The sequence below is a fragment of the Typopeltis vanoorti genome, chromosome 4, assembly GCF_054136105.1.
Source record: "Typopeltis vanoorti isolate ZY-2024b chromosome 4, IOZ_Tvanoo_1.0, whole genome shotgun sequence".
Lineage (NCBI taxonomy): Eukaryota > Metazoa > Arthropoda > Arachnida > Uropygi > Thelyphonidae > Typopeltis > Typopeltis vanoorti.
Genome location: NC_143552.1, coordinates 98,322,999 through 98,349,785, shown reverse-complemented (window position 1 = coordinate 98,349,785; position 26,787 = coordinate 98,322,999). Strand labels below are relative to the sequence as shown.

Below are 26,787 nucleotides of genomic sequence, written 5' to 3'. Positions count from 1 at the left end.
TTCGTGCCTTCTTTTCCTTCTAAAAGTTATTTTAACTGCTTACAAAAATGAAATCTGCTATTAAGTAAACATTTTATTCACTAAGCACAAGGAGAATATACAAATTAGAAAATAAAAGCCTGATGTAATCAGTGATAAACTATCGTGGAATAAACTCAGCAATGATTTATTTCTTCAGTTTTTGAACTACTGTATATTATCTTGGAGTTCAACACAAACGCAAGATTTGCTTTGTGTGTGTGCACAAGATTTGCTTGGCGTACTGCATAAATTAGAACAGAAAAGCAGTAAACTGATATAAAAGCGCATGTGATTACCGTAAAATAATATACCATCAACTATGTAGTCAAACTTCGACAGAATTTAAATTCTGTTGACGAAACCGAGGGAACGCCATCCGGAAGGTATTGCACTACACGCGAATAATTTACGTACTCACTGATCTGCGTCCTCTAACAAAGGTGACGTGAATAATCCTGTATATACTGAAGCATCCTCGCAGCTATACGCATAGAATATCACCACCTCCGCTTCCTTATTCCCATATGAGCGGAAAGCATGGAATCATGTTAACCGGTAGAGAACATACACACTACAATTTCCTTGTTTTAGAGGCTGCTTAATGATTTCATTATCATCTATGTCATTACTTCCTGAGTCACATTTATAACAGTTGGCTCTTCCTTTATGCTTTCAAGGTTGCAAAGTAATGGTTATCACCTATTTATTATTCTATAGAAACATCTGAAGTTTGTTAAAATTGCAGCTATGAATATTAATTGTTTTATTTTTTTAATTCTCGTCAGGTTCTGTTATTACGGGAAATTATGACTTTATGCATGGGGGAAAATGTGTCGTCTGATCAACTGATACAATAAGTGTTCTGCGTAGTGTTGTGCAAACAACACGAATGACCATGGGATGACAAGGTCATCGCCTTCTTTATAAAATATAAATTTTGACAAAAAAAAACTTCACAGAATATGGTTCTAATGGCAACAAAAGCTATCATATATATATATATCAGTAACTAGTTTTCCAAAGATCCTAACTAGCTAGCTATCTCCTCCAAAAGTTACGAGAATCTTTTGATAGGGAACGATATTAATATGTAACAATTTTCAGTAACAGAAAATTTTCACAATTTTCAAAAATAGGTCACTTCCTTCTCCAATACAATCTATGGATACGTGAATCTCCAGGAATGTTGTATGGTTTTGTGTGAATATTGTGAAACGCTACGTTAAAAACCCAAATTTCCAGGAGGAAAGAAACCCTAGTTAGTCGATCTTTGCGTGAGCAAGTTGAGAAAGACAGAAAAACTTTCGACTAGGAATGCTGGAAGCTAACGTATTTTCACAGGGCTATATTAGGCCTGTAACAATGTTTTACCTTAACATCACAAACGAAGTAGCCTCAAGCTTTTTTTTAACTTTTCGCATTTCAGAGATTCATCGCGGAAGGGCATTTTACACAATCCAGACGATGCTATCTACTGCCAAACTAATAGTATTTTCGTCTGTAAATTTCATGTGTTCTCTGGCTGATTTGTCTGTATGCGAAATGAAAAACCCGAATTTCCGGTAGCGGGAAAACCGTGTTATCTCCGTATGAGATCAGCTATCTCCCCCTTCAGTTGAGAATCCATACAAAAAATTTTCCCTCTCCTCTCATCACGAAGAGAATCCCAACCTCTAACACTTTGCGAGAAAGGTGGGGATCGAAAACGGCTATATGGTGTTTTAATTCTGGGTCTTTTGTCGCCCATAGGTGTAATGTGACGCACATGTACACCTAATAAGAGACTATATATATATTTTTTTTTTTTTTTTTTTTTTAAAGTGATTTATCAAGTATACACATATGAAGCTGTTCTTTAGTACTTGTAGTCGACAGAAAAGTGATTTCAGTAGAAGGAACACTCAGGTGATCATATTATGAGAGGAGTATTTAGTTTAAGGCAGTATTATTCCATTTATATCTTAAAATATGTCAATTTATGTTTATAATTTCTCTAATTAATTTAATTCTGAGATTTAGCATTTTCAAACATCATTTTAATGTTATTCCTTTATGAATTTCCAGATCTTGCGTAACGAACAGTCTCCTGCCATATCATATATTCTCCTGTTTTCTGGGCTATTCTTTATCATAACAGGATAATCTTTATTTCATTCATTTTTCACTTAGACATGATTAAATTTTCTTATTCAACTTCAAGTTTAACTGTCACTGAGGTAATCAGATCCTACATTAGCTCCTCGCCTTCTTTAAGATCCAGGAGTGTGCATTTTAAAGCCACTCTTGATTTCAATGTAACCTATTTGGTTTTTGTGTTTATCATCTGGCGATATATCCTAGTCATTTTATGGACGACCAAGCTCAAATAAGCGTCCACCTCTCACAAGATTATTCATTTCGCAAAATGCTACCATAAATCACCAGACCACACGCTTTAAATCATTAAAGCATATGATCCGCTCTTTCATTTTCATTACTTCTCCCATATTTGGCATTCATATCACCCACAAGAATATTTATGTCATGTTTTGATATGTTTTATGCACTTCTGGGATTTATCGTTAAAAAAAAAAAAGATCTCATATTCAAGATCCTTATCGTTTGTTTGTTGGTGCGTAATTTGTATGGTAGATAATTTAATATTATCTTTAATACATCGAGCCGATATTCGATCATTTATACCAAGCTTTTACTTTTCTCTTCACTTGAAGATGAAAGAGGAGTGGCACTTGTATTTCATCAGATCCTGAATATAGGATTTGATCTCTAGTGTTCTCACTTTTCTAAAACTGTTCATCTTAGTTCACTTAATCTGAAATATCTTTTCTGACACGCAATAAAAATGACAGAAAATAATAACTGTTCGGCAACATTTATTATGCCCTAACAAGTGTAACTTAACTACATTGTAGGACATTCATCTTACAAACCAAAAGAAATGTCAACTCCACACACCTAAACATTTATAGTACTTTCAATAAAATAATAAATAAATAAAATTGGTCGTTTATATTTTAGTGTATCCCACGAAATGGACTTTGGGTGGCGTTGCTATATGGGAAAAACATGGGCTTTCCATACAAGTCAGACTATTTCGTCTTTTCTTATAAACGATTCTTGTTGGCATATGCTATATATACAGTGCCTTCGATAGGTAGAAATGGATGACTGTGTGCAATAAATGCAAACACTTGCTTAAGAAATAGCAAAAAATGTTAAGTATTCTCGCACAAATCTATAAGAAACAAACGTGGAAGGGGTACGAGCGGCTACTTTAAGATGCAATCCTATACATATATTCGGTATCTGAGGCATATTTTATTCTTAAAAAATATAATCTTTCATTCAGAATCCAGTATCGAATACCTTGATAATTTGAACACTCTTTGCTTTAATTCGTTCGGATGGCTGAGATTCCACTGTAAGTGATGTAATTTAGAGAAAACTAAAATAAGTTATATCAATATAATATTAGAAAACTATGCAGTAGTTAGCATTCACAGGCATCATAAACACATTAAACCTGTTATTATATTCAGGACCAACGAGAGAGAAGGGAAGCCGGTACAAATTCCCAGGACCCGGCGCTCGACTGTGTTGCACATGTTTCTTTCTCAGTAGATCATTAGTAGCTAGTCTACCCTTGCTGTGGGGGCCGAATTTTTTTTTTTTTTTTTTTTTTTTTTTTTTTTTTTTCTCTTCTTCCGCGGAGGCCCGAATCTCCTCTCGTCAGCCCGACTATACTAGACAATATAACCGAAGTAAATTGTCTGATCGGGGAATCACTTGTATAACCGTGACGGAGGGAGGGAGATAATCATTCTCATTATCTAATAACGTGTTTTGGAGGAATTACTTTACTGTTCATTAATAACAGAACAAGTTTAAATTATCGTAAATTCAAGTTTGGGCTTTCGCTTTTTTTTATAAGGCTCTCTGATTGACAGTTTAAAGATTGGGTATTAACGAGTTGATGTTCTTCATCCAAGAGCAACACTAACAAAACAAACAAGTTGAACAAAGAAATAAGATATTTACAACAATAAAAACAACCAAGAAAACTGTTTTGTAGACAAATATCACTTAAATTCATTACAGGACACCTGAGAGATTTCACTTCATATGTATTCCCACCTGCTTATTTTTAAGGCCATGTATTTTCTAAAATAATCCCAAAAATGAAGTCTGCACATATTACTGCGAGTAAAGATAAAATTGTGTTAATTATTGCTTAAGAGGAAAATGAAGACCTAGAATCAGAACTACAGAATAAATTTATATCTTTAATGTACCACTATAAATGATAGTCGTCAGCATGTTGGTTTATTGGATGGCTAAAATAAAAATATAAATATCTCTCTCTCTCTCTCTCTCTCTCTCGATGAGTCCTTTGACTCCTTGGAGGTGTCATGTAACAATAATTATTATAACATAATTTTAGATGGGAGAAATTTCATTACTTTGTGTGAGATTCCTGTCTCACTGGAGGCCTGAAGAGACTTAAAAAACTGTTTGGTCCCAAGAGCATTATTTCTGGATTGTTAAAAAAAAATGACCAAAGTATATAAATTAAAAAAAAAAAAAAATCTTCGTCCAATTTACTTACCGTTAGTAACTACTGTACGAATCTGTACATTATAGTTTAGATTTTTGCTCTCTACTACAATTCCTCAAGGTCGTCCTTCTTTGAAAAGCCGGTTAAGCAAGTGTGGAATTAAGAAAAATTAAAAGCACCTCCTGCATTACTTCATTCTGCTCAAGTACTACCTTCATCCGCTTCTTTAATTGTAACTGTTATGTATCAGTCTACAATGAAGTTGAAACCGGATAGGTATAAACTACGCAGTTTTTTTTTTTTTTTTTTTTTTAAAGCAAAGAATTTTACAGCTTTCCTACTTGAAAGTTTTTAAAAAAGTTTTTCTGAAAAGCAAATCAATCTCAATTTAAGATTACTTGAAGATATGAATAATGAAGCAACATTTAGGAAAATTAACATAAAATATACTTTTTTTTTTCCCAAATGTAAGCCTTTGTAATAAAAAAGCAATAACAATACTTTTCAAACAAGCTACAGATTCAAATAAAACAATTCAGACAGGGATAAAATTTGTTGATCTAGATAGTGGACTGGTGAAATTCTATTTTTTGCAAAAGGCGGAGTTACAATATTTATCTCTTGGCGATTTTTTAAAATTAATTATGCAAGATTGAAATCAGCGCGAACCTAACAACCAACCTACACGGAAATTCGTTGTGGGCAAATTTTTGCAAAAAGATCCCTAAGTTCATCAAAAGCAGTAAAAGATGATACCATAGTAGTAGTAGTAATAGAATATACGGTAGCATATATTCTTTTATATATTATAGCTTCACTGGTAAGACTCTTAAGTGATGATTAGCAGGGGCGAATTCTCCATGTTTGCTGCGCAAGCTCATTAATTGAGAAAGAATACTAATTTGTTAATAAACGCAGGCATTTATAAGCATTCCATTTAGGCTTTTATTTTTGTAGACAGAAAATGTCTTAAGGTTGGTTGCGCGGCAATAATTGAGCTTTGCGTTGTGTATCGAAGGCCGATGCTTGCTCGTCTAGTCAAAGCTACCTTGGCTTGCTCGGTTGTAGGAGCTTCCAGGTCCTGGCTGCAGTACTGTGATTTCATGCGCGCGCATAGCCATTTCACGTCGTCTCACTCTGTTGCTTAAACACAGGCCATACGCAGTTCAACGTAGCTCTAGCCAGTGAGCTTCAGCCAGCCTTTACAAGTGTGCGTGTTGCTTGGGAAAATTAAGTTACAACCAACTTTTTATGACGATGTTATTGACCACTTCATAAAGAAGAACCGTAGGGTAGAATTTGTATTCAAGTAGCTAAATTGAAAAGATAGAATATCATTTGTAAAATAAATGTTGTACTTGTATGATTAAACGTATATGAATTTCTAAATATATAGTTTTAAATGGCCAGTAATTCATTATTTCGCTAATCAGACTTCACCTCTCACTCTCTGAATGATAACAAGAGCAGCGTGAATTTCAAGACCAGCATTCGCCTCTGATGATTAGAACATTTTATTATTGTCACAGCACATAACATTGTTGTGGATAATCATCATGCAAGCCGATGGCTACAGACAAGGTTGAAAATATCAACCTTGCCTGTAGCTATGACAAAAATAATATGTTAATCTTTTGGCGTCAAGCCATCAACAGTAAAACTGCTTTTAACTAGAAGCTTTGCTACTGATGCATTCGTTGAGTTCAATGTCATCAGTTCTAGCATTGAATCACTTTAATAGAAAAGTTAGGCTAAACGATTATATAAAAGATAATACTATCCACGGTGGATATCATCATTTTCAACTGTCTGCGGAAAATGTTTCTCCTCGTTTCCTTAAATGTCATACTGTTAGCGGAGTGGAGTGGATAACGCCTCCATTCAATAGACTGTGCGATCAAATTCCACAGTGGCATTGTGACAGATGAATTTCATTGTCCGGGTTGAGACCTTGATCCCGCTTACCAGAGGCTTGAAGTGATTTGAATAAAAAGCACCAGGTTTGGTCTGAAACAGAGCAATGAATTATCAACTCTTAATCTACCTCCTAATCGCACAATGTATCGTTCCTGGGTGTGGTTATCATTAAGACTTCCAGGTAGTCGGGGAATCATCTGCACCTGTTGTCATACATTTTCTTGAGTTCATTCACACTACTTGCATTTATCACCTCCCCATTCAAGCCATTACCAATCTAGCTTCACCCTCCCCTTCTTGACTGCATTCATTCTCAACTTCCATAGATTCCCTCTCATCTTCTTCCCACCCTCCATAAATGAAAAATTCCACCTACCAGTATCCTATGTGTGCGACCCTTTCAGAAGTTTGTAAGTCTATCATATCACCCCTCGTTCTCCTTTTGCTAGTGTCTGCAAACAGGAGAAAGAGGGTGATCTGTTAATCTGTACTCCACAATCCCAATATCTTCAAACATTCTTATTTGTTTGCTCTCTCTCTCTCTCTCTCACTGTATAAGTATCACCATGGAAACCAGACCTGCAAACAAACAATATGAAGGTTCGTTTCAGCATCGCAATTATCCTCCGAGTTGTATTTGCCGTCTGATATATATGGCTCTTGAACTCAACTTCTTGTCTACTAGAACTCCAAGAACCCAGCTTGATCAGTTTCTTCTAGCATAATCTCACCAATATAATATGACATTGGATATCTGATTGCACCAAAGTTCATAACTATACATTTACTAGCATTGAACAGAAAGACATTTTCACATCCTACAATTCCAGTATGTATGTTCAAATCATTCTGCAAGTACTGCATTTATTATCTTTGCATCATCAACCAACAGCTGACGATGGTGATTCACATTTAAAAAAAAATAAAAAAAAATATAATAAAATAAAAAAAAAATAGCGAAACGCAATTGTTGCAGACAAGAGGAGGGACTTCGCACGTCAAGCCCGATTTCCAGTACTCTGACTTGTCAAAGTACTGTGTATAGTATGAATATTTAATAGCGAAAATTGCGGTGGCAGATAATCTTCAGGCAACTTTAATTTCCCAATCCCCAGCAAGCAGCCAGTGAACATATACTGAGATATAATCTACACGCATATAGAGCACCTTTATCCTGCTAAACAAAAGTTTAAAGCCAAGGATATATGGACGATCACCAGCTTCAGTTATATCTAGAATAAGTCCCCAGCTGCATTCTGAACATTTAATTTTAAAAATGATACTGATGAATTAAAAAAAAAAAAAAAAGTTTAAGTTTAAAGCGCATGCATCTACAGCTCACTAATTCAAGTAGTATATAAGAAATATAGATGCGAGTTTTGGGTGTTTTTCCTCTGGATCGACAAATTCGCAAGGATTAATAGTATAATTAAAATCAGTTAATTACATATTCTATATGCAAGTTTATATATAAAACCAAAAATCATAATTTTAGCTTGGAGGAGGGGGTGGGAGTGTTAAACTAAGAAAGAATTAGAAAACCAGAACTGCTGCTTAAATTGCGAGATTGACGACCAATGCTTTATGAATCAAAACGTGTTGTCAGTCTGTTAAGAACATGTTCGAAAGACTGGTCGATGATTTTAACTGAAAGAGAAAAGAGTAATAAACATCAAAATATAAAGTTCAGGGGGGGGTAAATATTTTATCCTATCCTTCGTCTAAGACGGGTTGAGTCCCCTACTAATAAAGGGTTACTGGCGTATTAATGCAGCTAGTTCGCCACTCCTATGCTGTATCCCCTAAGGGCGATATTCGTGATCGTATCCGTATGTGCGTGTTCACGGAGCCGGTTTGAGGGATGAAAAACCCTGCTGTCCACTCCCAAGACCAGCTAATTTGGTTATGGTTGAGGAAGATCCTTAAATTCCTCACGTCGTCGACGAGAATCGAACCTAGGACACTCCTTCCCCGGGCATATGGTTGCCAAGCGCATAGCCACTGGGCTAACCACACAGACGGAATAAATATTACTAGCTAAAAACAAATGTCAGTCACAATTCTAAATCTTTAAATTGCATATTCGGTCTAATGAAAAAAAAAAAAAAAAAAGAGTACATAAGAGGAAAGTTCGAATTGAGACCATAATTTCGTTGTGATGTATTGCAATATTTCCAACTGTTAGAAATTCAAACAATTTTCTGGACCGCATCGCAGAGAGCAGTCAAGATTTTACCTCATTTTTATTAATGCACTAGTGTTACTGAAGCAAATTTGAAGAATTCTTTTAAAATGAGTTCGAGAACATGTCTTTTGTACCTCCTCTGTTTATGTGGTAGATAAAGAGTACATAAATGAAAAACAGAAGTACATAAATAAAAACTGTGCGATTTAAAAAGAAAAAAACGAGCTAGCTTGACAAATTTTGTAAAGATCACAAATACAAAAGTACAATCATATTCGTCTAATCAACTAGGAATAACTCATATAGACAAAACAAATCTAATCAGAACTTATGCATTTGCGAAATCCATCTTAAAATGAAATAATACTGAAAGTCAGTGAAACTAACTTTAAGTACTTATAATTTGAGAAAGTTGACATTTTATGCTCAGCAAATGGTAATATAATAGCTACGATCCATCACTAGGTATTGTCAGATTGTTCTTCCTCGAGTGGCAACTTGGCAAACTGTGAGACTACAAGGTTTTATGAAAGCTAGCGTAGATCATTTTTTTTTTTTTTTAATTAGTCGATCAAATGTCTCTCATTCTTAATCAAGAAGGAAAATAAGTTAGAAGGCAATAATTCCTTTGTTTGGGAAGAAACAAACTTTGTAAAATTTTATGAGTTCGATATGAACCTCCGTAGCTCAGTCGGTATAGACTAAGCCCTTTGGTCGGAAACACCTCGGTTCGATTCCCGTCAGTGACGTAAGGAACCTTTATCTAGTCTCTTTCGACTAAAGGCGAAAACCGGTCTCATACGGGGGGGTAGGATTTTTTTTGCGAAAAACCCGGAAACTCGGGTTTTTCGTTCCCCAGAACAGAGAAACCGGCTCCGTGAACACGCACGGTCTACAATCATAAATACTTAGTGCAAGGAAGGCAACGGGAAACCACCTTGTTTCATAATTATTACCTGGTTGGACTGTTATCCAACCAACCATAAGATCAACGACTAAAACAACACCAAGGATTCGATGTTAGTGAACCTCCTCCAATTTGCATTGAGTGACGGCTGAAGTAGAGAATGGGTTGCGTGGGAAATGCGAGTAACACCTGAGGACATTCTGTATGTTAATCGCCCATGCTGTCCGAATATGTTTCGCAGGAGAGAAAAATTGTTGCGATTTCCATATCAGATCAGCTAACTCGCCTTTCACTGCGAAAATCTTAAAGATCTTCGCATTCTAGAAGAAATGAACTTTCATGCAATATCTGTTCGTCTGGAAAAGGCTCGTTTTTTATTGTGAAATTCCAATTCCTCTTTAGAAATGGCGTCACTTAAGAGATATACATTTAATTAAAAAACCTTCATAACCTTCCTATGACGAGTTGTATTTTTTTTCCAGTCTCAACTATTCACACCACTGATAATGCAATAACTTTTTATATTAGGATCATAGAAATTTCTTCTATAAGTTAATTTCAAGCAGCATGTTTACTGACAGTAAACAAGTGGTAGATATAAAAATTGTATATACGGAGCATACTGTAGAGTCGCTTTCACTCCTAATTCCGATAGTGAGATCTCTAAAACTAAGATTATCACCTTTCCAGAATTGCTGACCCGGAAAAAAATGAATGCAGCCGTTTGTTAGTCATGCCATAGAGTAAAGCAGTATTGCATTACGAAGAACGAGTTTAAATCTTGCCAGTCGGCAGTACTCTTAACGGTCATTAAAGTTTTTTTTTTTTTTTTTTAAAGATTGTGATATGCATACTGCAATGCAGTCGTATATTAGACATCGGTCTACTGAAGGAAATGAGTGAATGGCAAACAAAGAGGTACTGTGAGCCCTAAGGGATGAAATAATTTTTGCACTACAGTTCATTATTGAAAGCAAAACAGCTGATGCTTTCAACGTTTATGAATCTAGAATACACAGTATTAAATCGGGTGGGGGATAGGCATTATCTCTTCCTCTTTCCCTTGAGCAAAACTCTTGATCAAAAATAATTTTGATTCACTACGTTTGCTGGTAATAATCAAACACCGATTATCTCTTACCATTAATGTGCCTGGTATGCATGCCGTTTAGCATGTTATGACATCTAGTTCACAAGACAAAACCTAACAGAAATATGTACATATTTAAAAACAGCTAACACATTTGGTTCCAAACATAACTGAAGAACGCAAAATGTGTTGTATTAATAAATGCAGAAACACCAGTGTAGTCTAATTTGAGAGACCTGCGTATAGTTGATGTTTCAAAATGCGACTTAGAACAGCGAAGGATATCGAAATATCACAGCAGTGCAGCTGGAAGAACGTTGCGGCATATGTCCTTCGGTCGGAAAGACCTAGGGGGGGGGGGGGTTTCAATTGAAGGCGAGTTAAAGTCTCGAAGGAAGATAGCAGGTATGTTTCTTCGCGGAAACTCGGTATTTTCCTCTACCACAACTGCCCAAAAAATACACCCAATGAACAGACAAATACATCTGTGATGTAGAGTAATATAGAGTGGAAAAACAATAACTGTTTAATGTAATTTCTCGCAAATAGTTCTAAATCTCTAGAGGTACCATGAAATCATAGGAAGGGATTTTTATGCGATCGTAACATGATTGCATAAAAATGTCCATATTCACTCTCACAGTCTTAATTTTCCTCCTTCAATTTTATATTGGTGTTCCCTTCGCTTCTGCCCTTTTTCCACTTTCCATCTCTTCATGTTCAGGACACAAAGATATTTGCCCTTTGGAGATACCAGAGTTTGAATCTCAGAGAAATTCTATAAGCACTACAGTGTTCGCTAGTCACACACAAAACAGACAAATCAGTTGGAGATCAGAAGCAGTTAAGACAATTACTAGTCTATCTCATAGTTTTAATTCTTCGATCGTAATTCCAATTAGTTCACTTTCCTTCCCTTCTCCCCCCCCCCCACGTTTCGTTCCTATTTTCCTTCTTTTTGTTACGTAAGTGTGGAGGTAGCATTCGCAAATATTTGTAACTTATAAACATCATGCCAGAAAAATTAAACTACTAGTCGGCATTAGAAAAGGACTGTTAAACATCTTAAAGTAAATTCACTTTCTTATTGTTTTTTCTGTCTCCGCTGACTGCACATAAACAACATAATCATAAAAATAATTTTATCACGCTCTTTGAATTTCTGACTTCGGAAAGCTATATCTGAGATGTGGCTGACAATAAATATTCTGCACATAGTTGCTAAAACAGTTTAGGTTTTCCTAGCAACGTAAACAGAGCGTTTTGTGAATGGACCTTGCAGTGTAGTGACCCGCAACTGTACTTGCAAGGTTCCTGGTGTAGACAGGATACGAGATAGAACAGCCACATTATGTTCTTTTCCCACAATGGTACTGACATTGGCATCTGTCTGTATATTATACGTACAGAGAGGAAAAGAAAAGGGGAAAAAAAAAAAAAACCTGATGTGATTAGGCTTAGCGGAATGGTTATGCCATTTGAAAATTACACCCTTTTTAAAAAAATCGGAGTAGGAAAGGGTAGGAAAAAGTAGTAGTAGAAAAAAGTAGGAAAGAGTAGGAAAAATTGACATTTAAGACATTTCAACCAGTTGAGTGAAATGTCGAATAACTAAAATACATTTTGAACACTAATCTAAATATTTTGGGATAACTAATGATTACTTTATATATCTATATTTTTTTTAAAAAAAAATTGTTTTGTATATTACATCCATATGTTTAGCTTAATTTGATTATTATTCAAATAATCAAGCAATTTATATATTTCGATAAATGCAACTTACGGGGAGAAAGTAGTATTAAATTCTACTTTAGCGTTTGATTTAAGATCAAAAACTAACTATATTGACATACTTCATATTGAGGGAATATTGCACCCCACCACTTGAAATTAAGATTTAAAGAAGTATATTGTTCTCACTTCAATGACTTAAAAATCCTATGTTCAGAACTCTTCGAAAAATTCTATTACTTCAGCATCCGCCCTCTCCAAAAAAGTGAAGCAAATTTAAATCCGCCTAAACACTGCATATTCTCAGAACCAAGTAACAGTGATAAAGATTAGGTTCTGCCTTTTGTTGTAACTTTGAAGAAATGGAGGAGGGGGATGTTCAAAGTCCTATTTAAGTCGATTCTTTAAGCAGCAAATTTTCACCCATCCTACTAAGTCAATTAAGAAACTTCTAAAAAAGGTCAGTGGAATTTTTGATGTTACAAAAGCTTGGTTTTGCTCGATGAACCTGCCATTCAGTATGAGACCAGCTAACTCACCTTTGGTTCAAAAAACAAAAAAGTCCTTAAAGATGTTCTCGTCATAGACTGGATTCGAATCGTCATAGAAAGGATTTTCCAAAGGGTGTTATCGATACCGACTGAGATATGGAGGCTGAATGCTGGAAAAGGCTTCAGGGGAACAGATTTTGTTGAGCCGAAACCGCAATTACGTAATATTTCTTTAATCAGTAAATGAAGTTAATGTTCCCAGTAACATTTAATGGGATTTTCCCTTTTCGATAATCTTATCTTTCATTTTCTAATCTTATATTATTCTCTAAAGTTGTCATATTAGCGAGAGACCAGATATTATATATATATATATATATATATATATATATATATATATATTGAGCCCATACACGAGAGGTTAGTAGATCAACCTATAGTACATTAGTACCGTGTATGGGTTAGGAAAGAAGGCAATTGTTCACATTAGATTTGAATGACTGCAGATTGTATTCCCTGGGGAACACATCAAGATGAAGCCTGTTCCATAGTATACCGGTTGCAGGGATGAAGGAGGAGAAGAAACTTGTTCTGTGAGTTTCAGGGTGCACTGTGTAGGGATGTTGAGCAGCAGCTTCACGTGTTCCAATGAGCTTAGTACTAGGTGGGGGAATTATTGATGCTATTTCGGATGAACATTTTCCATGGAAAGATTTGTAGAAGACACATAGTGCAGAGACCGATCGTCTGTGTGAAAGTGGGGGGGGGTGAGTTGGTAAGAGATGGGTCATTAATAAGTCTGTTTGCTCTCTTCTATACGGAGTCGAGCAATTTGAGGGAGCTTTTGGGGCCCTCACCCCATATGTAAGAGTAGTATTCGGTGGTTGGGCGGATTGGCGATTTGTATAAGGTTAATAGCTGTTCAGGGGTGAAGGAATGTCTTGAGCGAAAGAGAAATCCTAGTTTTTTGGAAGCTGAGAATGCAACAGTTGTGATGTGTTTATGTCAGGAGAGTCTTGATGTCAGGGTAATTCCAAGAAGAGAAATCTCAGATTGTCTGGAAATTTCAGTATTGTCAAAAATAATGCTGAAAGAAACTTTTTTTTTTTTAATGAGAAATAAGACAGTACTGGGTTTTCTTTGCATTGAAATTGAGTAGGTTATCTGAACACCATTTGAGGAATGGCTTGGAGGTCTGAATTGAGGGCAGTGATGGTTGCTGTTCTGTAGGTTGAGGCGAGATGTGTAGAGTAATGTTTATCAAAAGAAAGAGAGGAGTGTAAAGTGCTGTCATCTGCAAAACTGTATTGGGTTGGAGGTCAGCTGGAGTAGGTCATTGATATGTAGTAGGAAGAGTTTTAAAAGAGGTAAACCGTGAGTAGACATAACTATACATAAAAATATAACGGAAAAACTCACGTAGAAAAATTATTTAATGGTATAATTTTCGCCCGTGTGTCACAGGCATCTTCAGTACAATTAGGCACAAAAATTAAACATTAACTGACAATTCCAAAAAGCGCCACCTAAGTAGCTGGTGTAAGATAACTAAAAAGGTCAATAACTTTCCTAAAAAAAAAAAAATTAATACAATAAAAAGTTAGGAAAGATTAGCTGATTTGTAAAGTACTATCTCCCATAAAGATGGGAGATAGTATTATCTCCCAGATGGGAGATAGTACTATCTCCCATCTTTATGGGAGATAGTACTTTACAAATCAGCTAATCTTTCCTAACTTTTTATTGTATTAATTTTTTTTTTTTTTTTTTTTTTTTTTTTTTTTTTTTTTTTTAGGAAAGTTATTGACCTTTTTAGTTATCTTACACCAGCTACTTAGGTGGCGCTTTTTGGAATTGTCAGTTAATGTTTAATTTTTGTGCCTAATTGTACTGAAGATGCCTGTGACACACGGGCGAAAATTATACCATTAAATAATTTTTCTACGTGAGTTTTTCCGTTATATTTTTATGTATAGTAGGAAGAGGTTGGTGAGAGGAGAGAACCTTGAGGTACCCCAGCATTAGTTGAATGGTGAGAGGATAAGAAGCCATCGACCACCACACATAGTGAGCGTCCAGGCAGAAAGCTGGCAATCCAACTACAGAGGTCTTGAGATAGACCAAACGATGGCAGCTTGCTTAGTAGGCCCTTGTGCCAGACCTGGTCAAACGCCTTGGTAATATCAAGTCCAACCGCTTGAGATTCGCCAAACTTCATGGCATTTGACCAGAGATGAGCGACATACGTGAGCAGATCTTCTGTTGATCGGCAGCGACGTAATCCATACTGGCGATCGTTTATTAGACAGGTAGCTTCAAGGTAGTGTAGGAGTTGGGAATTGATGATTTTCTCCATTACTTTAGGCAGGACTGAGGTGAGTGAGATGGGGGACGGTAATTGGGTAGTTGGATGACAATGACTTGTTGCCCTTTTTGGGAATGGATTGAATATAGGCCAATTTCCAGGCCGTGGGATAGATACCAGTGGAGTAAGACAATATATATAAGTAACATAGGACATGACAGTTCTGGTGTGCAAACCAATTGGAGGAATGCCATCAGGGTCAGGAGACTATCTAATTTATACAGTATTTTGCCGATCTCTTTTTTGGCAAAAGGATATGGTAGACATCTGGAATGATTGTGGGACATCGTCTGGAGCCGTCTGGATATGATAGAGGTGGAAGCAGTGTTTGGCAGAAGTTACAGTCGATTGCTTTGGCGAGAGACCAAAAGGCTTGGCTGCCATTTGGACAGGCTGCTAATTTCCTGCTTTTTGTTCTTTCAAACTCTCTTTTATAAGCATTGATTGTCTTTTTGCATTTATTTCGGGCTTGGGTATAAGCTCTAAAAGGAGGATGGAGTTTTGATCTGAGCCAGTGATGGTATGTTTTTTTTTCATTTGTACTGCCTTGCCGCATCTTTTGGAAAACCAGGGTTTAGTTAGGGAATGGCAGGTCAGAGTACTGTGGGGAATTTATGATTCCATGCCAGTGAGGATTACTTTGGTTCAGTTCAGTGCATGGGTTTGGGTTGGAAGGTCGGAAGCAATAGTCTCACCATGGGAATGAGGCATAGAAGTTGTGGAGGCTGTCGCACTTGGCACTGTTATAATGCCAAACTACTCTTGTATGGGAATGGCTGTGTAAGCACAGTTGCATGACGGGGGGGGGGGGGATTGCACTAGGTTGTGGTCAGAATTGCCTAGAGGGGCGTATTTGGAAGGGTCATTGGTCAGGAAGAGGTCTAGGGTATTTGGAGAGTGGTTTGGGTTATCGGGTATTCTGGTTGGCATCTGAACGAGTTGCATAAGGTTGCATTAGTGATGGCGAATGTTTCAGCATCTCTGCTTGCAAGATCTGTACAGCTGGACGAGGAAAGCTAGTTGGCATTGTGGACATAAAACTCTCCTTCCTACTGTTGGGAAAGTGGGACTAGAGAAAGTCAATTTTTAGGGAGAGGAAATTAAAGAGCTCTGAGTGGTTGGTTGCATTTGGGGAGCGATAGAGACAGACAGCATATGAATTTGACTGAGTTGGGTAGGGATATTTTCATCCAGAGGAGATCAAAGTTGGGCGATTCTAGGTTGGGTGCTCTCTGGCAAAGTATGTCGCAGCAGATGTATGCACAGATGCCACCCTTGGGGTTGAAAGGAGTTACAGAGTGTGTAGTTTGGAAGGTTCAGATGAATAGTGCTGGAGGGAGGTGAGATCTGAGTTTCTGCCAGAAAGAGTAGGTGGGGTTTGGTAGACTGCAGGTGGTAGTGGACACCATAAAGGGTGGAATTTAGGCCACGGATGTTGGTAAAGTGGTTTTGTAGGAGTCATGTTTGACTGCAGGGGGTCCTGCACGTTTCCTATGCAGTGCCTGCATACTGGTCACCATGGTGGCATCACTTAGTATTTTGTACCATTTTAACTTGTCTGTAGTCGATGGTCCAACTATAGTCACCATTTTGACGTTTTTCTGCTGCAAGTTGTCTTCGAAGATGGCGTCCTTGTTCCTTTTGTAGAAAGTGTCTTTGAACTTGTTGATCGCTGCCATTAGTTTTGATGTGCTTGTCGGCATGTCGCAAGTCACTTTTACGAGGCATGGAAAAGTTCGTTCCTTTTTGTTTATGGGTCCGAAACGATGGCACCCGAAGATATTTTTAGGGTCGATGTCGCATTCTTCAGCTAGTTTGATGATGTCTTCTTTTAGTGCTTTTCCGTTTTCTTTTGGAAAGTTCAAAATGACGGCGTTGAATTTTGTTTTTGGCCGCCATCGAGTCATGCGCCATTGATGCGATTATTTCACGGAGTTCATTCGCGGGGAGAGGTGAACTTGCGTTGCGCCGCTGCGAGCTTGGTTAGATTCGAGCTTCGTTTCTAGTGCGGGTATTTTGGAGGAAAGAGTTTCGTTCATAACACTGATGTGTTGTTCGAAGCTTTCTATTCGTTTGCCTTAAGTTCAGGAGCTGTTTTACAGATGGGAGGCACGGCGAACAGAAGTAGGGCTGGTTAAGGTCGATATATATCCTGTACGCCGTTTCGTCAATTTTCGCAGGAAGTGTGTAACCAGTGGCAACAGAACTCGCACATACTTTTTTTTTTTTTTTTTTAATCGCTGATATCGAATTTGCAGCTGCGGTACTTTGTCGGTTTGTCAGCAATCGACGGCGCTACGCTGGCGAAACACGGGGTGCTTGTTCGTCGTTGGCTTTTGTTGCCGCCATCTTTGCTTCGTACGGTAGGCTTAGCGGGCGCTTGCACGTGGGCGATTTTTAGATTGAAATAACTGATCTAATGAACTAAAAGTACTAACAGCTTGTGTTGAAGTTATCTACTTCTTGGTATGCTGTTAAGATTTCCTTTTTACGTTTGATTTGAAGAAAACTCTTGCAGTAGTGATAAAATGCTGGAGCACAAGTTTATAGTGCTCCAGCATTGATCTAATCCCTGGTATGCATGCAAGAAGCCTACGTATATTTGCATACCAATCGTGTGAAGTCTACACCCAGATTCTCGCATATGTATGAGTAAACAAGTTTCCTGTTATCGGCGATTTCTGAAATATGCAGTCATCTTTTCTTAGCGGCTTGCTTAAGGTTGAAACGAAATCTGTTACGAATTTGTCAGATTACCATAAGAAAAGAGAAAAGAGTTTTTCTCAATAGAAATAATTCGGCTCAAAACCCAAAATTTTTATCCACTCAAATTTCAAGCAACGTAATCGAGATAAATTCGCCTCTCATTGACTCGAACAATTACATACTCTGTTTAAGGATACTAGCACCTGTACTTTAAAGGCTAGAGTTAGATATTTTCAGATCAAAAATAGAACGAAGACATTTTAAAAGAACTAAATACAAAATAAATAGAAGAAAAACTAAACAATTATAAACAAAAATGGATTCAACATGTAAACCGAATGGCCAACACCAGACATCCTAAACAAATACTAAAATACAAGCCAATTGGAAAGAGAATGCAGCGTAGACCTCAGAACAGGAATTGGATGGATAATGAGACCGAAACAGACCAATATACAGGTATCCCTCGATTAACATATTAATTAATCCCTCGATGTTACCGCGTATATCAAAATCGCGTTAATCAAATCTAATAATCAATGGTAAAAATTACAATTCGTCCATGATCGATTACTGTATTAATAATTCGTTTTATATGGTACTCTTTTAGGAAAAATAAAAATGAATGCAAAGTAAATGTTTAATAAATACTTCTACCTACATTATTTACTGCAATTTTTTTTTTTTTTTATCGAAAGAAGTTATCAAGAGTGGTTTGAATACTTTTAGTTTTTATATATATCGGCATAAATTCTACGATAACAGGCAAAATGACTCTCCAGACCTCGGCAAACAAGCAATAAAACATAAAGAAAAGACACTGCAAATATAATACATTTAATGATGGTACAAATTAAGTGGATATTGAATCCAACATTATTTCATAGCCGAATATAGAAACTACAAGAGTTTCGTGCAGAATATACAGAAACTAAACGCTTCGGGGGATGCAAGCATGAGCAACCTTATGGGCGCTCGTAGTAAAGGTGGAGTAAGCTCCAGATCACTTTCCTTAGTATTTTCCATAATGTAAAGCACATCTCCTAGAGGAGATGTATGATAAATAAGCCTTTGGCTCTCTATTTCAGTAATAGATGGTTTATTTATTTTCAGTTACAATCTAGAACTTATTGAACAAAGAATAAAAAACCTACTAAACCAAACTATACTGATATCGGAGGTCGCGGTATCTCTCAGATACCATTTACAGTCAAATATCAAAAACCTTTACATAACACGTGTTAAACCAAATAGAGCAAAAAAAAAGGACAGTGCGGAATATCACTCGTAACATATGAATGCACAAATATTGATGACCTCCAAGCTATACACTGAATTGTGTAAGAATATTTATATTAAACATTTTGCATGTATCTGTCAGATCAGCTGCGAGCTCCGCAGGGTTAAAGGCAACTCTTGCCGCGTATATCAAGGAATTGCTGCAATTAATTTCGCCGCGTTAAGTAAGGGATACCTGCAGTCTATACCCGTATTTACTGTGAGTTAGATATTTTCTAATTCACAATCCTCCCCCCCCCCCCAGCTCTCTGAAAGCCCATAAGAAAGAGCTGACAGGCACTACTATATACATACATATTCTTAAAGCTCCTTTGAATTAAGGTCAGCGAGAAATGGTTATCTAACTGATTACACGCACACTTTGTTTAAAAATTAAAAAAAAAATAAATAAATAATAATGGAATGAAATACTCCAATTCCTTCGTCTCTATCCCTAATTTTTTCAAATAAAAATATGCATAAAACATACTGCAGTGAAGCTGAAAGTTTTGGTGAAAGTCTTGGTAGTAACAATCAATTGCGTTTACAGTTGTGCTTTGTGTTAGTCTTTGAGAATGACTGAAATTGAATATCACATTAGGCGTAACACCCTCAGCTCGAATCTAATTATGGTAGAATTGGAAGGCAGTTTGGCTGTTTGTTTTACAACCCCCCTCCCCTTTTATTTGCGTCTGTGCGAAGTGCAACTTTTCGGCAGTCAGGAGCGATTTGTTAGATTCACAGCATTCGATATCCTATAAAAATGGAGCATGTGTTAAGTTGCCCTTTGCAGAAAATCAAATTAACTTAGATATCAGTGACAAGTCCACAGATATATTCTTTCTGATGATGTTGAACTCTGATACTTCGTGTAACATGACAGATTCATCGGAGGATTTTAAACGAAGTTATTTTTCTTTGCACTTTCAGTGGTAGGAAAGGCGTGTTAAAAGGTGTTCAAGTATGAATCAATGAACTAACATTTGATTCATTTCGACATGATCCGCATCGTGGTGTTAAAAAACATTGTTAAATGTTAATATCCCAATTAAATAAAGACATACACGAAATTTAATAATTTGTAGTGTCAAAATGCAGGTATTGTAAAATGGTGAGCCATCGTATAATCGATGGCTCACCATTTTACAGTTTTCCTAGCGCTTCCTTCCCTCTCTCTCTTTAATGGGAGAGGGAAGTTAATATGTTTGTTAAGTTAATGTGTTTGCATATTAATAACATTGAGTAGCACGAGTTATTTGGTCGCTAATTTAACAAATTTATTCTCGTTTGTCAAATGCATTTTACACGAAACATTTCAGGCATAATAAAGGACACGCAGTTTAAAAATAAACAACTGAAATTTGGTAATCAGTATGACGCTTCCTCATTTCTGAAACAGTTAATGATGTTCTTGACCTTGAACTTATTTGGGTATGGGGGGGAAGAGAGCGATTATGCCGCTGCTAGAAGGGCAGGAAGCGGGGAGAAATTGTTGTTACCAATATGAAATGGTTTATAGCGTGAGGTGATGGATATTATGGGTATTTAACATAATAAGTACGTTAATATATGACCTTTACAGCCATCTCGCTACACATTCATTCGTATAACACCTTGAAAATAATTCAACCCGCCATAGCCGGACGCAGGAAACGTTTTGAAACTCCGGTACCAGATGAGAAAGTATTTATGGGTTAGCTACAGGATCCACTTTAGAAAATAAGTAATGAAAATATTCACCAGTTCGTTCTTCATGCTGATATACATTCAAGTACAGCGATATCACAGTGCAGCAAAACATGACGAGAAGCATGGATTTTTTTTTTTTTCCCCAATTGAAGGTGAGGTAGCTGATCTCATACGGAGGTAGCAGGGTTTTTCTCCTGGAAACTCGGGTTTTTCATCCCGCATAGAGACGAATCGGCCAGGAGAAGACACGCAATTTATAGACAAAATGAATAGTGGGCAGTAGTGGCCTTCTGTATAGTTGGATTAAGTGGTGTAGACTGAGTATTGTAGAGCAGTGCTTCCCAAACTTCTGGATGTCAGGGTCCCCTTTGCAAAAATTAAAATATTTCACGCCCCCCCCCTCGAAAAAAAATCGTAATAGAGAGATATATTATTATAATATTTATTGTGTTTATATTCAATACAAAACATACACAGCGAATATTGTAAAAATCAAATGCATGTATTACATTTTTGCCTCTTACCGTTTGGTTCTGAAGACGATGCGGGATGTTCTGGTAAAATATGAAATACTGTCCTTTTTTTTTTTTTTAAGTCTGTTTCTGCTTCTGATTGTTCGCAGGATTTTTTTTTTTTTTTAAATCAGCCACTTCTCCATCTCAGGGTTAAATTTTTTTAACGTAGAATAGATCAAATAATATCACCACTTACCGATACTGGTACACCACGGACTGATAACATGAAATTAGTGAATATTACCTGAATAAGAATCCCGGACAAGGAACATTTTTCTCTTTTGGGACTTTTCTCCCTTTAAGGTAATAAGCCTAACGCGAAATAGACAGCAAAGGCAGGTTATTGAAACGTGCATATGATTGGTGCGGTATTAACAAAAGATCGCGCAACCGAAAGATAAAAGCTTATCTGACAATTGAGTTGAAATGCTAACTCTCTTCAACCGAATTCCATATGTGAAACTGCAATAACATTCATTATATATATATATATATATATATATATATATATATATATATATATATATATATATATATATATATATTACTTAGTTTTAACACTTTTACGAATTTTAACACGTTCGGTTGAATTTTATTGCTGCCTTGGGAAATCGAACTCGCACACATCTAATTAATAACAATAGTTTTCAGTTAGATACTGTGTTTGCCCATGCAACATATGGTTTTGTTTCAGTCTATACAGATAGTTTCTGTATGAGGGGACATGTGATTCATTAATTAGTGTTTTTTATCCCAGTTGTCTCTAATTGCACTATTTGTTGAGAAATATATTACACAGACTCCTCATACCTTATTCACTGGCATAATAAAAGTACTTGTTTTTATTGCCTCTGCAGTATAGTGGTTGTTAGGGAGGGGTGTTGTTTACCACTGCAAGGGAGTTACTATCTCCCCACATGAACTTGTTTAAGCTTTTTTTCATGTGTGAAGTATATGCGAAACTTTTATTGGTAACAGAAAACTAACTCGGATGACAGTGATAATATAAAACGAGTTTTGATATGCATATAAAGTCAATATCAACAGTCTCTGATTACGAACGCGTGATGAAAGGGACAAGAAGATTTGGAGCTTCCCTGGAGAGCATTCGAAGTAAATACAATTAACTACTGCTTTGAAATGAAACATATGAATAAGCAATATTTACTAATATTCATTAAGCGCCGAAATATGCAGGAAGCAAAGTTTGTGAACCAACACCAATCTGTGAATTTTTGCATTAAAATATAAAAAATAACAAAAAAAGAAATAATAAATAATAAAAGTTAAATACGTTTCTTTTAAAATAAAAAAAATCTACTTAGTTTTAAAACATTTTAAATTTGTTTTCATTATTTCACGGCCCCCCTCAACAAAACCTACGGCCCCCAAGGGGGCCGCGGCCCACAGTTTGGGAAGCGCTGCTGTAGAGTACCCTCCCTGGAGGAGTCACCTAATATTTTTCATAAAATATTAGAAGATGCACCAGGAAAGTAAATACAGAGAAAATAAATTTAAGTAGCATTTGCATTCAAGTTCCCTATTAAAAAAATTATACAAAGTTAATTTTTTAATAGGGAACTACACATAAAGTTCCATAACTAATACTCATTAGTATTGTGTAGGGTTATAAGTTTAAAAAAGACGATGATTAACATTTACTTTATGACAATAGACTACTAACCTACGAAGGAGGGGGACGAGAAGTTCTGATAAACACTTACGGTAAAACAAAAATGATATTAAAGCAACTGATAACCACAAGAAAGAACATACTAGTAGTAGAGTTAGAAGGTAACTTATTACCTTCACACCTAATATCAACTAAACTGATATTAAAGCAACTATGATGCTTTAATATCAGTTTAATAACTTTTCAGCTCCACCCCCTAGTATAATACATTACTATTTCTTTGGTCATCTTTAGTCAGGGCCGGTCCGAGAGTATATGATGCCCCTAGGCAAAGAAAATTTAGGCGCCCCTATACATTGTCTCTCTATATATATTTTGTCATACTCACAACAAGCACACATGTGGATATTTATAATATTATTATAATATGATATTTGTAAGAATGTTACATACACAAGTATCAAAACTATTAGCCATCGGACTCAATTGTCACCTACGAAAAAGCTTGACCAAACTAATTTGAAATCAGTAGAAGAATGCCGGAGTGGGGATGATGACAAGTAAAGGGAGCGAAGAGAATGATCAATTCTTATTTCAAGAATACTACCAATCAGAATCCCTGCCAGTGCAATTCTATGAAAATTCCCACGGCATTCTTATACTAATTTAGAATAAACTGAACTGAATTAACAAGACGATTTTGCAAGAAAATGAATGACGTAATCCCCAACTTCTCAGACCTTAGAGAGCTTACTAAAACAGGGCTTAATCTAAAAATCAACAGAATTAAGTCTATAGGGAATGAAGATAAGAAGTGAGAACAGTCAGTTAGTCGCGACCACTAATTGTTAGCTGGAGGGATACCCCGGAACTTCCCCGCTCATCTTGGGACAGATGCCAGAAGGAGGAAAAATCTCTGCACTTGAGGTTAAGTATACAAAGAGCAGGGGAGTGGAAGAAATAGTGAAAGGCAAAAATAATGTAGGATCATCAGCGAGCACCAGGACGACTTCACTTATTTCAGTTTTTTATTATTAATCAAGGTTTTACTAATTTTTTTTCGAAGGTTGTAATTTTTCCCCGAACTATGTAGCAAAATCTGGCGCCCCTAGGCGATTACCTAGGTTCGCCTAATGATAAAACCGGGCCTGTCTTTAGTTCATACGTTATGTAACCAGGACCATTCTTAAGGTCGCCCCCTAAATTCTCCCCAAGAAGACTTATCTCGATCATAAAGTTGTTTTTAACTTTAAAATTCTGCCGGCTGTTGCCGATTTCCAATCTTGCCGCTCCTAGGCATTGCCGTAGTTTTTAGTGGGTTACGATGGCCCCTGAATCAAACCACAATAGGGAAGACAGGTGTCACTCTGGGAGTGAAAATCATCCACTACACTGCACAGATCCATCAATAGCAATGTGGAATTCAGACCCTACCTGTTCACGGCAAAGTACAAATAATATTCAATCAACTCAAGGAAATAATGTTTCTTCAAGTTTTACCAAGACAAAGCGTGGGAGGAAAAAGAAAGAAAATTACTTTATTACCAAATTATAACCTAATATCTATGACCATGTATTGATATGTTTCTCTTTGTCTTTTTCTTCAGTCTATGAAAAACCCGAAGAAAAAAGAGAACCGTCTTACATGCAGTATAAGTGGTATGAGGGAATCAATTCTGTTATTCTATTCGAATAGAATAGAGGATTTGTATGGAAAGTTTAGTATGCTGCTTCAAACGTGAGAATAGTATTGCAAGTTTCCTTCTAAGCTGCGCGCAGCGACTGTCGCTGGAGACAATCATTTTCCCACTCAATGTCAAACACGACACCAACTAATAGTTTTTGTTATCTTAGTATTAACGCAGCAATAGATGAGTGATTTAAGTTTGACCCCCCCCCCCAAGATGCCAAAGGATCAGTACCGTCGATTTGTTAGCGTAGGCGCCTATGCCTACGCTAACAATTCCTGTTAGTGTAGCAAGTGCGGAAAGAAGTTTTTCAAGCTTAAACTGATTAAAAATTATTTGCGAACAGCAATAACCTAAGAAAGATTGGTTGGTTTAGCAACTATATCGATAGAGGCGGACGTAGCTTATAACTTAAATTTAGAAGAGCTTATAAACAGTTTTATTGTGCGATATCCCCGTAGAGCAAACATTTAATTAATATTATGTAATCGTTTTTTACGTTCATGTTTCTCTTGTAATAAAAAGAAAACAGCAATTGGAGATTTTTTTATATATTTTTGTCTTATAATCCATCAGAGGCGATATTTAATTGTTTGCCTCAGGGCGCGATCTAATCTGGCGACGACCCTGCAAAGGATACAATATAAAGATTCAGGCAAGGCAACCCACGATGACAATAAGGAACTTAAAGCCACAGGAAGTCAGCGTGGCTAACTGAAGTTGAATTTTTATTCAACTTCAGTTTATTCATCTTTATTCAAAATATATAAAAAAGGAAGTTACACATTTTTATTCAATTCTGTGAACTTAGACTTAGTCTTATCGAATTTTTCGAAAATCATTGCCGCCCCCTCTTGGTGATATTTGCGACTTGCATATTTGCTTTTCTGGCTTAGAGGATACGCTGATAAGGAATAAACAGTATCGTTCAAGATACATATAGTAATTTGCAGATTCTGGGAAAGGCATGCAAATATTAACCCAGGAAGAAATATCTTGTCTGAGGATTAGTTTATAAGTAAGAGTCCCCCCCCCCCCCCCAATTCCCCTAAAAACTGTATTTTTATTGAACTGAAATTAATACCTCCAGTTCTGACATGTTGGTGTTTTGTGGGATCGAAAAACCCTCTCGTTTCTATATGAGAAGGCTAACTCTCCAACTGAAAAGTCATTAAAATATTGAGTCCTACAACTGCATTAGAACCCAGCTTTTTTCAACCAAAGTGCATCGTCATTATTGACTTAGCTTTGATTTCTGCAGGACTAACGCTGAATTCGGTTTTAAATTACGGAACTGAACGATATATCTAGCACAGATCAGCATAATGTGTTTATATAGAACTTCAAACAACTTCCATTACGTTATTTGTACTGGTTTGATTTATATTTTTTCTTTCGATTCAGAATAAAAATCCATGCTGATAGAATATCTCCATCTTGATTACTTTTATATTAGTCCCACACACGAGAGGAAGCAAGGCCAATAGCAAATAAATGCCTGGATAGCAATTATTCAAATCCACTGCTAAGAATTCTTAATAAACTAGTGCTGTATGACAAAACAAAGTGCCTTCTTATTGAGTAGCAGCATTTGATAGCGAATATTTTTGTACAGATTTCATATGTTCCAAATGGGATCCACATACTTGTCAAAATTTCGAACAACGAGAAGATTTAATAGTTCTTTTATGCAAATCATTCCTTCGAACGGTTCAAAACGGCACATTTTAGTACCTAGAGTCGCTAATGATTAAAAAATTTAAGCTAATTCAACTCTCCCATAAGCAGAGTTGTGTTTGTCTAAAAGCAGGTCAATGAAATATCTGCAAATATCCATGCCGCAGTCGAATTCGAATCCACAGGCTGTTGGAGCTACGCACTGAAAAGCTGCTGGCAAACATTTTTTCAATCAGCGATTTTTACACTGCAAGTTCCTTTTAAAATACTAACAGAGCGAATATAATTACTTATTTTCGCTTTCAAACAGATAATAAACAAAACAAAAAAAGTATT

The 26,787-nt window shown here is 36.4% G+C and overlaps 2 protein-coding genes across 4 annotated transcripts in view; one reads left to right on the top strand and one right to left on the bottom strand.

Moving 5' to 3' along the window:
- Positions 1-26,787, bottom strand: part of LOC150107540 (tetraspanin-9-like) — a 176,910-nt gene that overhangs the window by 112,205 nt on the left and 37,918 nt on the right. The gene's annotated exons all lie outside the window — the stretch shown is intronic.
- Positions 14,762-26,787, top strand: part of VGAT (vesicular GABA transporter) — a 148,738-nt gene continuing 136,712 nt past the window's right edge. For 2 of the 3 annotated variants that reach the window (XM_090391939.1, XM_090391942.1), the window contains exon 1: positions 14,816-14,845. The gene's annotated coding sequence lies outside the window, so the exon portion shown is untranslated. Of the gene's footprint in view, positions 14,846-26,787 lie in introns of all 3 variants that reach the window. The other variant, XM_090391940.1, reaches the window with a different exon arrangement.